Raw genomic sequence first — 15,212 nt, 5'->3', positions numbered from 1 at the left:
GGCGGTCAGGCACTGGGTTAAGCACATATAGTACAAAGTGCAAAGACCCAAGCAAGATACCGGTTCAAGTCCACTGTCCACAACCACAGGAGTGTCTCTTCACAAGCCTCAAAGCAGGTCTGCAGGTGGCTTTCTTTCTTTCCCTCTCTCCATCTACCTTCCTCTCTCAATTTATCTCTGTTCTATTGAATAAAAAATAATAAAATAATAAAAGTCCTCCAGAAGTGGTGGGGTTGTAGTGCTGGCAGTGAGCCCCAGTGACTAGGGGCAAAAAAAAAGAAAAGAGAAAAAAAAAAAAAGATGGGGGAGCTTTCTCCACAATGGTTAGCTAAGTAAGTGGGGGTGTGCCCTGGACCCCTACACTAATCTCCCTCCATCCTCTGCTTGGTGCCCAGCCCCTACCTCTGTCCATTACCAAAATCACTTTCACCTTCACAGATGTCCTTGATGGGGGTGACTTCGCTACCTGGACCACTTTCCGATCTGTCACCATTCGCTGCCGATACCAGGGCATCTTGGTGGCCATGGACCAGAGGAAGAATGCTATCACTACCTCCACCCTCAGAGATCCAGAAAACAACTGGCGTGACTATCTGTGTGTGACCCCTGAACAGGAGGAGCAAGGGACTGTACTGTCCCTCTGGGCCTCTGCTCAATCGCGGAGTCTGTCAGGGCCTGTGGGGATGGGCTGGCTCCCAAGGTGCCTCTGTATGACAACTATGCCCTGCGCCACCCCATCTTCCCACTCCACATGGCAGAGGAGGACCTCATGGAACAAATCAGTCTGCTTCTGCAGGGAAAGAACGATGCGGTCAGCCCCTTCAGCCTCTCTGTCACCACCTGTCTGATCATCTACAGGCTCATGGGGTTCATCAGCACAGATTTCCAGAAGCAGAGCCTCGCCATCCCAGAGTCGTATTTCTCTTCAAGGTACACACCTTCTGCGTGACTTGATTTCAAAAGGACAAATTTAAGCGTGGCCAGGCGGTGGTGTACTGGGTTAAGTACCCATAGTTCTAAGTGCAAATACCCACCCAAAGGTCTGGGTTTGAGCCAGGAGGGAAGTTTCACAAGTGGTGAAACAGGTCTGCAGGTGTCTTTCGATCTCTCCCCCTCGTTACTTCCCCCTCCTCTCTCAATTTCCCTCTGTCCTATCAATTTTTTTCCAAAAAAAAAAAATGGCAACCAGGAGGAGTGGGTTTATAGTGCCAGTACTGAAACCTAGCGGTAACCCTGGAGGCAATAAATAAATAAATAAATAAATAAATAAATAAATAAAATTTTAAGTGACCAGGCAGCGGCGTACCTGGTTAAGCACTCATATTACAGTGTGCAAGGACCAGGTTCAATTCTATCCCCACCTGCAGGGGGAAAAGCTTCACAAGTGGTGAAACAGTATTGCAGGTATCTCCCTCTCTCTCTCTCTTTCTCTCTCTCTCTCTCTCTCCATATATATATGGTGGGGGAGATATATTTCCCCACCACCTCTCTCAATTTCTCTGTTCCTATCCAATAGTAAATTGAAAAAATATATAAAGAAAATTTATTAAATGAATTTTAAAAAGTACTAATTTACCCCATAAAATGTACATGTATACACACATACACACACACCTCCCTCCTTCTAGCTTCTTAATCCTAGAATATAGTGTACAGTAATTTTAAAGCAAAATAATGATTAGAAAATGATGTAGCAAACAAAGTCATGAGTTCTCTCATTGTTATGCTTGAATATGGTGGGTAAAAGCTTCAGACTTATATTAAATCTGACAGACAGATGATTGATGTCCCCACTTCCAATTCAGTCCTCTGCAGTGGCAGATATTCTATTATCGGGCATGGGGAGCTGGGGCTTATTTGGAGTTGGCTAGTCAAGGGTCTCCAATCAGCCTCACCGCTGAGGGGTGCAGAGCTCTGACCCAAATCTCCAAGCCTGTGGCTCCATGATTTAAACAGCGGCACTGCTCCTGACTCCTCTGTTCCTCCTGGCTTGGCCTGGCCTGGGTGGATTGGGCCATAGGATGGAGCAGACACGGTTCCAGGCACAGTGCTCTTCCTCCTACTGTGCCCAGCCAGAGAAATGCTGGGTCATTATTTCACCTCTGAAACCAGGTAAAGGAAATAATAAGAATCCAGAACCCCCTGATGGAGTCACTACTTGCTTTAAAAATCACAGCTCCTCCCCAAGCTCACCCTGAAAAGCAGCAGCATCATTGGGGGGAAAAAAGAACACACACTCACACAGCCTTTCTGGTTTATGAACTCCCGGGTCACCTGTATCAGCTTGTTAGTTCTGGGCAGTTACTCCAGCTCTGTCTCTGTCCCTTCTCTAAGCTGGGTCAACAGAACATGTAATAAGCCTTGGGAATGCCTGGAGGTCCAATAAGAAAGTGGGTAGAAACGAATTTGTTAAATGACAGTTTTGATTTCTAGTAGCTTTTTCCTCGGCCATGCAAGTTTTGGTCACAGCTCACAGCTAGAGACTTGATAGCAGACTAGAGACTTGAGATTCAGGGCCTGGATCCATATAATAGGAGTTCCTTCATATTTGGCTATTTCTAATCATAAATTCCTCTTCTTTCGTAGAGGAAGTCTTTGGGCAATCCATTTCATCAGGAATTGAAGTGAATCTAGACAATGAAAATATGAATTTTTCCCCCACCACATTAAACCAACACTGGAGTCTAATTCAGTGATAGAGACAGCCAAAAAGCACAATTGCAGAATAACACCAAGGACTCCCTGTTCGGGGCCATGCAGCCCAGTGTCCTGAGATCTCTCAGATACTCAAGATGAACGTGTCTATAGTCTTTGCCACTCTATAGTCATTGTAAAGCGATGCTCTTTTTCTTCCTTTATTCTAACATTCCAGTGACAAATATTTATATTTCCCCCCAATTTGCAGGACTTAGTCAAATTTGAATCCAGTCTTCAGCTGTGAATTTTCTATCACAAAAAATGGATTTGAGACACCTTCATCTCAGGCACTAGTGGAGATTCTCTGTGCCGACTTGGATATATGGAAAATGAGCTTCAAGCAGAAATCTCAGCTCATCTACTCTCCCATTCTTCTAGCAACCCTTATCTCCTCATTAGAGAAAAAAATTCTCCACAAATTTCTCCTCTATCCTTCAATATTATATCATTCACAGTATAGTACAGTATAGTATAATATATTATGTTATATTTTAGCGGTAAATAAATGATATTCTATAACTCTGTGCCTTAAATGACTACTTTGTCCCGGTCTATAGGAGCACTTAGGCAAAGATTCAGGTCAGTAAAATATTAGGAAAAACAAAGTCAATTCTAATTTCACTGTCAATCACTTTGATAAGCTAGCTTACCTTCTTCCAGGTACATTTTCATATCTTTACTGTGAAATATAACACATATACATAAAGGTTTCATAGTTTGGTAAAGAATACAATCGAACAATCTCACTAGGTGTGGAGGGAGACAGGAGGGTGGTGGTGCACTGGGTTAAGCACATAGTACTAAATGCAAGGATCTGAACAAGGATCCAGTTTCAAGCCCCCGGCTGCCAACATGCTCCATAAATGGCAAAGCAGGGCTGCAGGTATCTATCTTTCTCTCCCTTCTTTATCTTACCATCCCCTCTCAATTTCTCTCTGTCCTATCCGATGAAATGGAAAATATGGCTGCCAAGAGGAGTGGATTTGTAGACACCAAGCAGTGGATTTGAAGCACCGAGCCCCAGAGATAGCCCTGTAGGCAAAAAGAAGAAGGAGGACTGGGGGGGGGGGGGCGGTGAGAGGGAAAGGAGGATGAAGAGGAGAAGGAAGAGAAGAAAAAGAAGAAGAAGAAAAGAGAAGAAAAGTAGTAGTAGTCGTCTCACTGGATGTCATACAGACCACAAAATATAACATTATCACCCCTCAGAAACAGTCATGTCTTTGGCCAGCCACCACACTTCCTAACCCTCCGACAGTTGTCACAGTCGACTTGACTTCTGTGCTAATTATTTCCCTTCCTTTCAATCATTTTATCACTTGAGTATGCATCGCCAAACATTGTGTTACTCTACTAGTTTGGTCTGGGTTTTAAATTTCATATCAATTAAAATTACATCCTATGCATTTTTAAGGTTTTATTTATCTGTTAATGAAAGGTATAGAAATAGAGCAATAACCAGACATCACTCTGGTATATGTACAGTCAGGGATCTAACTCAGGATCTCATGCTCGAGAATCGAATGCTAAACTTACTGCTTCACCAGGGAAGCCTGGCCAGCATCCTGATGGCATCTGGAACCTGGTGACAACAATGGGAATAAGATGGCCTCCAGGAGCAGTGGATTTGTATTAAAGGCACCAAGCCATAGCAATAACCCTGGAGGGAAAAAGAAGAATCACAGATTTGTGACTCTCCAGTGCACTCTTGGATTTCAATGTGCTAACTAAAATTCAAGTTCAGCATCTTAACTCCCCTTGCTTGACAAATGAAGAAAACAGCAACAATTTTCTGAAATTGTTACTGAGACATTCTAGATAAAACACACAGCTGTAGGAGTGCACAAGGACTCAGGTTCAAATTCCAGGTCCCCACCTATAGGGGAAAAGCTTCATGAGTGGTGAAGAACTACTGTAGGTTTCTCTCTCTCTTTTTTAATTTTCCATTTATAAAATGCAAACATTGACTAAAACAGAGGATAAGTGGAGTACAGCTCCACCCAATTCCAAACACCAGAAATTCCACCCTTGTACAAGGAAATCTGTCATTAAAATATTGATCTTGGGAAGCAATTACAGAAGCCAGACCTTCCACCTTCTGCACCCTGGGTCCATACTCCCAGAGGGATAAAGAATAAGAAAGCTATCAGGGGAGGGGATGGGATATGGAACTCTGGTTGTGGGAAATGTGTGGAGTTGTATCCCTCTTATCCTATGGCTTTTGTCAGTGTTTCCTTTTTATAAATAGAAATTTAAAAAAATATATTGATCTTGCTGACATAGTAATCCTAGGATGAAAAAATGTCCTATGAAAATGCTTGGAAGTACAGAAGAAAAATATTTCTAAAATTTTTCAAAGGGGGTCAGGGGGTGGTGCACCTGGTTAAACACACACACTACAATGAGCAAGGACCCGGGTTCAAGGCCCTGGTCCCCACCTGCAGGAGAAAAATTTTCACTAGTGGTGATGCAGGGCTGCAGGTATCTGTGTGTCTCTTTCCCCCCTCTATCTCTTCCTCCCCTCTCAATTTCTATCTCTATCCAATAAACAATCAATAAATTTTTAAACTTATAAATTTGGGGGGATTGGGCTATAGCACAGAAGGTTAAGTGCACATGGCACTAAGCGCAAGGACCAGTGTAAGGATCCCGGTTCTAGTCCCCAGATCCCCACCTGCAGGGGGGGTCGCCTCACAAGCAGTGAAGCAGGTCTGCAGGTGTCTATGTTTCTTTCCCCCTCTCTGTCTTCCCCTCCTCCATTTCTCCTGTCCTCTCCAACAACAACAGCAATAACAACAACAATAAACAACAAGGGCAACAAAAAGGGAAAAAATAGCCTTTAGGAGCAGTGGATTCATAGTGCAGGCACTGAACCCCAGCAATAACCCTGGAGGCAAAAAAAAATGCCCACTGTAACCTCAGTGCATGTAACCTCAAAGACCTCATGAAACAATTAATTGGAAATGATCTAAGTGAGAGTCCAACGGAAATGGCTAGTAAAGTATAGTGCCCACTGTCTAGAAGCTGTCCATTGGTTACGTGCAATACCTCTGAATAATTTCAAACAACAAAAACCTATACTACAATGTTCAGTGGTGGGTTGTTAAGTCCTACTGATTTTATAATTCAACCCCTGACAGAAAAGGTTCAAAGAATATACTAAGTATAGAAATCTGCCTCACTTGAGGTCAGCAGATAAATTATGTTGTGCATTGGCATCTTCTACAGCTGTGAGAATAAATCATCTTCGGCCAAGTCCAGTATGCATATCAAGAAATAAAATGCATGGGATGGTGGTCCAGGAGGTGAAGCAGTAGTTTTAGCATTGGATTCTCGAGCATGAGGTCTTGAGTTCGATTCCTGGCTGTACATGTACCAGAGTGATGTCTGGTTATTGCTCTCTTTCTGTGCCTTTCATTAACAGATAAATAAAACCTTAAAAATGCATAGGATGTGATTTCAATTCATATGAAATTTAATATCCAGACCAAACTAGTAGAGTAAAACAATGGCGATGCATACTCAAATGATAAAATGATCGAAAGGAAGGGAAATAATTAGCACAGAAGTCAAGTCGACTGTGACAACTGTCAGAAGGTTAGGAAGTGTGGTGGCTGGCCAAAGACATGACTGTTTCTGAGGGGTGATAATGTTATATTTGTAGTCTGTATGACATCCAATGAGACGACTTCTTCTTCTTCTTCTTCTTCTTCTTCTTCTTCTTCTTCTTCTTCTTCTTCTTCTTCTTCTTCTTATCCTTCTCTTCTTCTTCTCTTCCATATCCTCTTTCTCCTCTGTTCCCTCTCACCCCCTCCACTTCCTCCTTCTTTTTGCCTACAGGGTTATCTCTGGGGCTCGGTGCTTCAAATCCACTGCTTGGTGTCTACAAATCCACTCCTCTTGGCAGCCATATTTTCCATTTCATTGGATAGGACACAGAGAAATTGAGAGGGGAGGGTAAGATAAAGAAGGGAGAGAAAGGTAGATTACTGAAGCCCTGCTTTGCCATTTATGGAGCATGTTGGCAGCCGGGGGCTTGAAACTGGATCCTTGTTCAGATCCTTGCATTTAGTACTATGTGCTTGACCCAGTGCACCACCACCCGCCTGTCTCTGCCCCACACCTAGTGAGATTGTTCTATTGTGTTCTTTACCAAACTATGAAACCTATATGTATATGTGTTATATTTCACAGTAAAGATACGAAAGTATACCTGGAAGAAGATAAGCTAGCTTATCAAAGTGATTGACAGTGAAATTAGAATTCTGTGATTTTGTTCTTCCTAATATTTTACTGTCCTGAATCTTTGCCTAAGTGCTTCTATAGACCGGGACAAAGTCATTTAAGGCACAGAGTTATGGAATATCATTTATTTACCGCTAAAATATAACATAATATATTATACTATACTATACTATACTACACTACACTATACTATACTATACTATACTATACTATACTATGAATGATATAATATTGAAGGATAGAGGAGAAATTTGTGGAGAATTTTTTTCTCTAATGAGGAGATAAGGGTTGCTAGAAGAATGGGAGAGTAGATGAGCTGAGATTTCTGTTTGAAGCTCATTTTCCATATATCCAAGTCGGCACAGAGAATCTCCACTAATGCCTGAGATGAAGGTGTCTCAAATCCATTTTTGTGATAGAAAATTCACAGCTGAAGACTGGATTCAAATTCGACTAAGTCCTGCAAATTGGGGGGAAATATAAATATTTGTCACTGGAATGTTAGAATAAAGGAAGAAAAAGAGCATCGCCATACAATGACTATAGAGTGGCAAAGACTATAGACACATTCATCTTGAGTATCTGAAAGATCTCAGGACACTGGGATGCATGGCCCCCAACAGGGAGGCCTTGGTGTCATTCTGTAGTTGTGCTTTTTGGTGGATGTCACTATCAATGAATAAGACTTCAGTGGTGGTTTGACGTGGTGGGGAAAAAAAATCATATTTTCAGTGTCTAGATTCACTTCAATTCCTAATGAAATGGATTGCCCAAAGACTTCCTCTAAGAAAGAAGAGGAATTTATGATTAGAAATAGCCAAATATGAAGGAACTCCTATAATATGGATCCAAGTCCTGAATCTCAAGTCTCTAGTCTGCTATCAAGTCTCTAGCTGTGAGCTGTGACCAAAACTTGCATGGCCGAGGAAAAAGCTACTAGAAATCAAAACTGTCATTTAACAAATTCGTTTCTACCCACTTTCTTATTGGACCTTCAGGCATTCCCAAGGCTTATTACATATTCTGTTGACCCAGCTTAGAGAAGGGACAGAGACAGAGCTGGAGTAACTGCCCAGAACTAACAAGCTGATACAGGTGACCCGGGAGTTCATAAACCAGAAAGGCTGTGTGAGCGTGTGTGCTTCCGCCCCCCACCCCCCCATGATGCTGCTGTTTTTCAGGGTGAGCTTGGGGAGGAGCTGTGATTTTTAAAGCAAGTTGTGACTCCATCAGGGGGTTCTGGATTCTTATTATTTCCTTTACCTGGTTTCAGAGGTGAAATAATGACCCAGCATTTCTCTAGCTGGGCACAGTAGGAGGAAGAGCACTGTGCCTGGAACCGTGTCTGCTTTATCCTATGGCCCAATCCACCCAGGCCAGGCCAAGCCAGGAGGAGCAGAGGAGTCAAAAGCAGTGCCGCTGTTTAAATCATGGAGCCACAGGCTTGGAGACTTGGGTCAGAGCTCTGCACCCCTCAGCGATGAGGCTGAGAGGAGACCCTTGAGTAGCCAACTCCAAAGAAGCTGCAGCTCCCCATGCCCAAGAATAGACTGTCTGCCTCTGCAGAGGACTGAATTGGAAGTGGGGACAAAAATCATCTGTCTGTCAGATTTAATATAAGACTGAAGCTTTTACCCACCATATTCAAGCATAACAATGAGAGAACTCATGAGTTTGTTTGCTACATTTTCTAATCATTATTTTCTTTCAAAATTACTGTACACTATATTCTAGGCTTAAGAAGCTAGAAGAAGGGAGGTGTGTGTGTATGTGTGTGTACATGTACATTTTATGGGGTAAATATGTACTTTTTAAAATTCATTTAATAAATTTTCTTTTTAATATTTTTTCAATTTACTATTGGATAGGAACAGAGAAATTGAGAGAGGTGGTGGGGAAATATATTTCCCCCACCATATATATAGGGAGAGAGAGAGACAGAGGAATCCCCAGAAATACATTTGGACCCCTGTCCTCTGACATTAACCACTAGGTGTCATGACTACAGAACACCCCTGAGACCCATGATGTGACCTGACACGATCTGAAGAACATGATTCACAGACTCCAAGGACAGACCTTTTTCTTTTCTTTTTTATTTTAAGAAAGGATTAATTAACAAAACCATAGGGTTGGAGGCGTACAGTACCCAGTATCTTGTATATAGCTATGCTATTGGTTGCTTATGATCTACTTGGTCTAGGCTTTTGAGAGAGGCTGCATATCAATTACACAGCCTATAGATTAAAAAGATTCAGTCTGTGTTTTGAAAAATTTGAAGACATACAATTAGTTTTCCCACTCTCATATTAATTAACTAGTGATTTAAATGACCATTCCCACCACCAAAAGATTATGACCCATCCCTCACACCCACTCCCAACCCCCACTGGCCCAGGAAGCTGCATGTCTACCCCTCACCACAGGGTTTTTACTTTGGCTCCCTACTTACAATTTGGTCAGGCACTCCTTTTAGTTTCCCTTTCAGATATTCTTACTCAACTTACGTTGATGATGGGATCATCCCATACTCATCTTTATCTTTCTGACTTAGCTCACTTAACATAATTCCTTCTAGCTTGTCCAAGATGGGTCAGAGAAGGTGGGTTATTGTTCATGATTGCTGCATAGTATTCCATTGTGTATATATACCAGAGCTTTCTCAGCCACTCATCTGTTGTTGGGCACCTGGGTTGCTTCCAGGTTTTAGCTATTATGAATTGTGCTGCTATGAACATCGGAGTACACACCTCTTTTTGGTTGGGTGTTATGGAGTCCTTGTGGTATAACCCCAGGAGAGGAATTACTGGATCAAGGATAGAACTTTCTTACTGCCTTTCTCTTGAGCATTGCTGTCTTCCCTTCCTGCTTCGGCTTCACCTGTCACGTTTTGGCAGTTACAGCTCACTCTCTAGAGAAAAGGGGAATTCTGGTGGATGACCTTCCCCATCGAGATAGACATGCAGCGTTTCATCCCCTGGTATTACTACCCCTGGTCATCAGTGTTGGACTGATGCTTCTATCGGACTTACTGGTACATCTCTTAGACACTTTACAGCAGCTTCCCTTTATACTGCTGGGTTTCTCAAAGACAGACTGAAGCATCCATGGACTTTGCAGGTTGCTGCCTTGGGATTATACAAGCCATGCACCTTTGCCTACTAGACCCTGCCCCAGAGGCAGAAAACATCCCTTTGCCCACCAGGCCTCCCCTTGAAATCACACTGACTCTTGTTGCTCTCCTACTTGTCCCTCCCTGTCTTGTGCCAGTTCTTTTGAAAATGCCTACATGATATCATTTAGGTTTATACCCAACAGATATTTCTGTTCACCCCTACATTACTATTCCTCTGTCAGAGATGGAGTCTTTTACAGATATTGACTCATTTAAAAGTGACTATAAAATAGGAAGATAAGGGAAAGATGCAGGGAAATTGTGGGGAGATAGTGGATCCTGGATCAGAGCTTAACCTATGAGATGAGTCCCTCCAGGTAAGTCTTTCTCTCTACAGAGGTGTTGAGCAAAAGGTGGGAACACATAAATCTTACAAGATCGACAGCTATGTAAGTCTTTCCTCCCCAACAAAATGTCTTACATCTTCCCACCAGAGCCTGGCATTCCTTAAACACATTTAAACCTGCTCCACTCTAAAATTCCTATACTATGGCCATTAGATAAAAAGAAAGGTGGAGATGTTGGGAAATTGTGCAGATGTGGTTGAACATTGGCAGGCCCCACAAACCACTATATTTCCATGCAAGTATTATTTACGTAGCCCCACCATGTATTCCCCTTAGGGTATTGCTAATCCTGCCTGCTTTCTACCTTCACAGAATGCCTTTTTAGTTTTCTTCATCCTCTTCCCTAGACAATTCTGTCCCAACTTGCCACTTCCAGAATTCTCCTATAAAAGTCACTTCTGTTTCCACTCCTTCTTCCCTCCCTCTCTCTTTTTCTTTTCCGCATCTGGAGAAGGTATCCTAATGGTTATACAAAGAAACCCATGTGTCTGAGGCTCCAATGTCCCAGGTTTAATCCCCTCCAGCACCATAAGCCACAGATGAACCATGCTCTGTTAAACCATGATTTGTTAAATATATATATATATATATATATATATATATATATATATATATATATATATATGCTGTCCTTAACCTCTAGACTATTTATAGATTTTTCTCCTGTAGTATTTATGAAGTAGTATCACAGGATGAATGTTGAAGAGGGAAGTGTAGAAAGGAAAGTGGAGGTAAGGAGAAAGAGTGACAGACACCTGCAGTACTGCTTCACCACTTGTGGTCAGGACCAGGGACTTGAACCTGGGTTCTTGCACATGGTAAAGTCTTTGTGCAGTCTGCAATATTTCCTGGCCCACTCAGTTTAATCTTCATGGGTTCATAAGTTTAAGGAGTACAGCTGACCAAGTATTTTTGTTGTCGTTAATTTCTGTAAAAGTAAATTTCCTTCTAGCAGAGGAATCAGATGGCCAAAGCTGGCTAGAACAGCATGTGGTTCATTAGTACTGGGCAACCAAGTCCTCCAAGTTTCCTCATAGTTTACATTTGCACTCCCAATTTAGCTTCTGTCTGGTAAGAACCTAAATTTTCATTTAATGTAACCAGAAAAATAAAACTTTTTTTTTGCTTTGTTCTTTTGAAAACTTTTGTTTTGATTTGTGATTTAAGTAATTTCCTGAAATTTAAGCTTTCTTTATTAAGAATTACAATGGAACAGTTTTTAATCCTTTAAAGATACGTTGATGTATTTTACCTGATTGACCAGAGCATAACTCTTTCCTGCAACTCTAGTGAGTGTCAGAGATAGAACCAGAATCCAGTACATCCAAGTCCTGTGCTCTGCCTGCTGAGATGCTTCCCTGGCTACTGAGTAAAATTTTTATTAAGTTGTAATATGTTTTGATTTGTTATACTCAAGATGACTAAATTGGTACACATTAGACACATTTTTTAAAATTCATTTGCATGGAAATAGTTACATTATTTTTTTTTACTGGGGGATTAATGGTTTATAGTAAATGCAGTTTTCAATTTTCTAGAAGATACTCTCACCCCTAACCTAGGTTCTCCTCCACCATCTTGCACCAGGACCTGAAGCTTCTCCCCTAGAGTCCTTTCTTTTGGTGCAATATATATTTAAACATTTGTCTATACCAGTAATATACATAAAATTGATTGATTTAGTGAAACAGGACTACTGCTGCACCTGTGTAGTGCTAGAATCCCAGGCTTCATACTCAAGCCATTGAGCCACATCACTGGCCCCTGCTTTTAATGACTTTTAAGTAAATGTGTCAACTGAAAGTTCTTTTTTAATTTTTTATATTTATTTATCTTCCTTTTTGTTGACCTTGTTTTTTATTGTTGTTGTAGTTATTATTGTAGTTATCATCAATGTTAGGACAGCGAGAGATGGAGAGAAGAGGGGAAGACAGGGAGAGAAAGATAGACACCTGCTTCACCACCTGTGAAGTGAATCCTCTGAAGGTGGGCAGACAGGGGCTGGAACTGGTATCCTTATGCCAGTCCTTGTGCTTCAAACCATGTGTGCTTAACGGCTGACTCCCTCAACTGGAAGTTCTTTATGGCAGTACCCATTATCATCTGAAAGTAAGAGAGGACACTTCTAGTATATGTTTATTTGTTTATAGATTACTGCTTAATTTACAGTCAAATTGCATATGTTTTTTTGAGGCTTGCAACTATATTTAATGGAAACCTTGGTATCTGCTAACAGGGAGCAGCTCTTGTATAACTTTGATCCATTCTATGTTCCAGAATTGTTGTTATGGAAACATAAGATATTTGTGAAACTTTGTGCTAAGTCCTGTTAACTGAATAATGCGAATTTTATTAGTGGGGTGCAGGATTTTAGGAAACATTTCATAAATAATTTGGGTTGAAGGAAAATTACATTATAACATTACATAAATTCTTAGTTGTGCACCCTTAGAAATCAATATCTATATATACTACATTAAGGTTTCTAGAATTCTATCTTTCAACATCCATCTTTTACTTGATTTACCTTCCTTTTTTCTCATTTTTCTCTCTCCATAAATATTATCCTAGTCTAAAAGTTTGTTTTATTAAGTTTGTCCACTGGTTTCTCTGTAAACTACCTATGGATGAAATAGGCAATTTATCTTTTCTTTCCCCATATGATTTACTGCTGTGATATATATATTTGCTTTTTTAATTTTTTTATTTCATTTATGAAAAGGAAACATTGACAAAACCATAGGATAAGAGGGGTACAACTTCACACAGTTCCCACCACCAGAATTCCATATCCCATCTCCTCCCCTCCCTTGATAGCTTTCCTATTCTTTAACCCTCTGGGAGTATGGACCCAAGACAATTGTGGGATGCAGAAGATGGAAGGTCTGGCTTCTGTAATTGCTTCCCCACTGAACATGAGTTCCAGCCTGCCTCTCTCTTTCCCTAATGGGGCAGCGCTCTGGGGAATCAGAGCTCCAGGAAACATTGGTGGGTTTGTCTGTCCAGGGAAGTCTGGTTGGCACCATGCTAGCATCGGGAACCTGGTGGCTGAAAAGAGAGTTGACATATAATGTCAAACATATTATTTACTAATTATGAACTTAAAGGCTGGAATAGTGCAGATGAAGAGTTGGAAGGGTGTCTCCCTTTTGTAGATAGTTAGTAGGCATGTTTTAGGTATAGTCCAAAGGGTCTGTGGCTATAATAGTTTTTTTTTTTCCCTGAGAGCCTGAAATCTGAAATGTGGGTGGATCCAAGTTATTGTCTGGAGAGATAATGTCTTGGCTGGAAAAAGGACCTACTGCTGTGATTTTATTTTTTGCTGTGTTAAGATCTCACTTCAAGACAAGAGTCCTGGTTTACTCTTCATTTTTCTTAAGCAGAGCAGACTGCCCAGACCCAACAGCAGAGAATCTCAGAATATAGATTCTGTTCACAAAAATGACCATGAGAAATGCCAGGTAGAGTACAAGTGCTGTGATTTTCACATTCAGGTCCCCTATCTTAAAGGATAACATTGACCTTCTTAGAAATGGACAGGGTCAGGTGGTGGCACACCTGGTGGAACACACGTGTATAGGACCCAAGTTCAAGCCCCTGGTCCCCACATGCAAGTGGAGAACTTCACGAGTAGTGAAGCAGTGTTACAAGTGACTTTTTGTCTCTCTCCTTCTCTGTCACCCCCTTCCCTTTCATTTCTGGCTGTCTGTATCCAATAAAAATAATACAAAGAAAAAGCTGGACAAATTGGACTATCCCATATGTGGAGGAATTACTTTGATAATTGATAATGCTATTTAGACTTCCTGATATCAGAATATCATGAGTCTTACAGTAATCAAATAAAAAGAATTGATATCTTTTACGTTCCTATTGGCTGACCTCTTTTGCACATAGTTCTGAACTTTTTGTTAAATATTTTTGGCATGGAGCTTGGCAGTGGCAACTTAGCTGAATGCACACATTACTATGCACAAGGACCCAGGTTCAAATCCCTGGTCCCCATCTGAAGGGGGATGCCTGCACTCACATGGGGTGACTCCCATCCAGGAAAGGTAAACTACCAGTTCCCCTCACTAGCACAGGGACTCAGCGATAAAAACAAGAGACATTGGGGAACATTTTGATGGGTCAACTCACTTATTGGGGGTGGGTTTGGGTTAATATAGAAGGTTAAACAAAGAACAGTTTTCACATACATCAGAATTCACAAGTTTTTTAAAGGTCAGCATGTCCCTATGGCATGGAGTTGGTAAGACAAGAGTTGATATATAAAGATCAAAACAGTCTTCTGATGCAGGCATTTAATGATCTAAAGGTGTTTGAGAGAAGAATAGAGGTTGAACCAGTAAGATGAGATAGAGAAGGAAGAACAAGGCTTTAAGCACATCAAAAGGGCTCCACTAAATAAGGTTTTGCGGGCTTTTCACTTGTCCGGTGTTAGGAGTCTGTGACAGGATGTGTTCTTCCTTTGTGATCAAAATGTGAAGTGGAATGTGTGAACTTTGCGTGAGTGAATTCTAAAGCAGGCAACCATTTGGCTGACAGCAGGGGGAACTAAGAGAGAGAGGGTGTAGGCCTATTGTGAATTTGGGAGTCTAATAAGGGCAAGCTGAGTCTGATAGACTTTTCTCTCTTGGCTCATCTCTATGGAGAGAGGCTAATAAGAGAGGTGTCTCTTCAGACCTCCATCTGAAGATGTGGGGACCTCCCCCTATGCTCTACCAAGCTTTCACATAGTCCCACAGGGT

General features: G+C 41.4%; 1 protein-coding gene and 1 long non-coding RNA gene across 21 annotated transcripts in view; one reads left to right on the top strand and one right to left on the bottom strand.

Moving 5' to 3' along the window:
• LOC107522969 (rho GTPase-activating protein 20-like) overlaps window positions 1–15,212 on the top strand; it is a 114,677-nt gene that overhangs the window by 54,794 nt on the left and 44,671 nt on the right. For 10 of the 20 annotated variants that reach the window (XR_009546541.1, XR_009546543.1, XR_009546538.1 and 7 more), the window contains one exon: window positions 439–930. The exons of 4 other annotated variants lie outside the window; for them this stretch is intronic. The gene's annotated coding sequence lies outside the window, so the exon portion shown is untranslated. Of the gene's footprint in view, window positions 1–438; window positions 931–2,905; window positions 3,236–8,882; window positions 9,079–15,212 lie in introns of those variants that run through there. 6 more of the 20 variants (XR_009546533.1, XR_009546532.1, XR_009546531.1 and 3 more) reach the window with 6 other exon arrangements.
• LOC132534846 (uncharacterized) overlaps window positions 7,190–15,212 on the bottom strand; it is a 65,732-nt gene continuing 57,709 nt past the window's right edge. Inside the window, exon 2 of the long non-coding RNA XR_009546551.1 lies at window positions 7,190–7,399. This is a non-coding gene — a long non-coding RNA (uncharacterized LOC132534846). The remainder of the gene's footprint in view (window positions 7,400–15,212) is intronic.

The sequence above is a fragment of the Erinaceus europaeus genome, chromosome 20 (genome assembly GCF_950295315.1).
Source record: "Erinaceus europaeus chromosome 20, mEriEur2.1, whole genome shotgun sequence".
Classification (NCBI taxonomy): domain Eukaryota; kingdom Metazoa; phylum Chordata; class Mammalia; order Eulipotyphla; family Erinaceidae; genus Erinaceus; species Erinaceus europaeus.
This window is presented reverse-complemented; position numbering and strand designations above follow the sequence as displayed.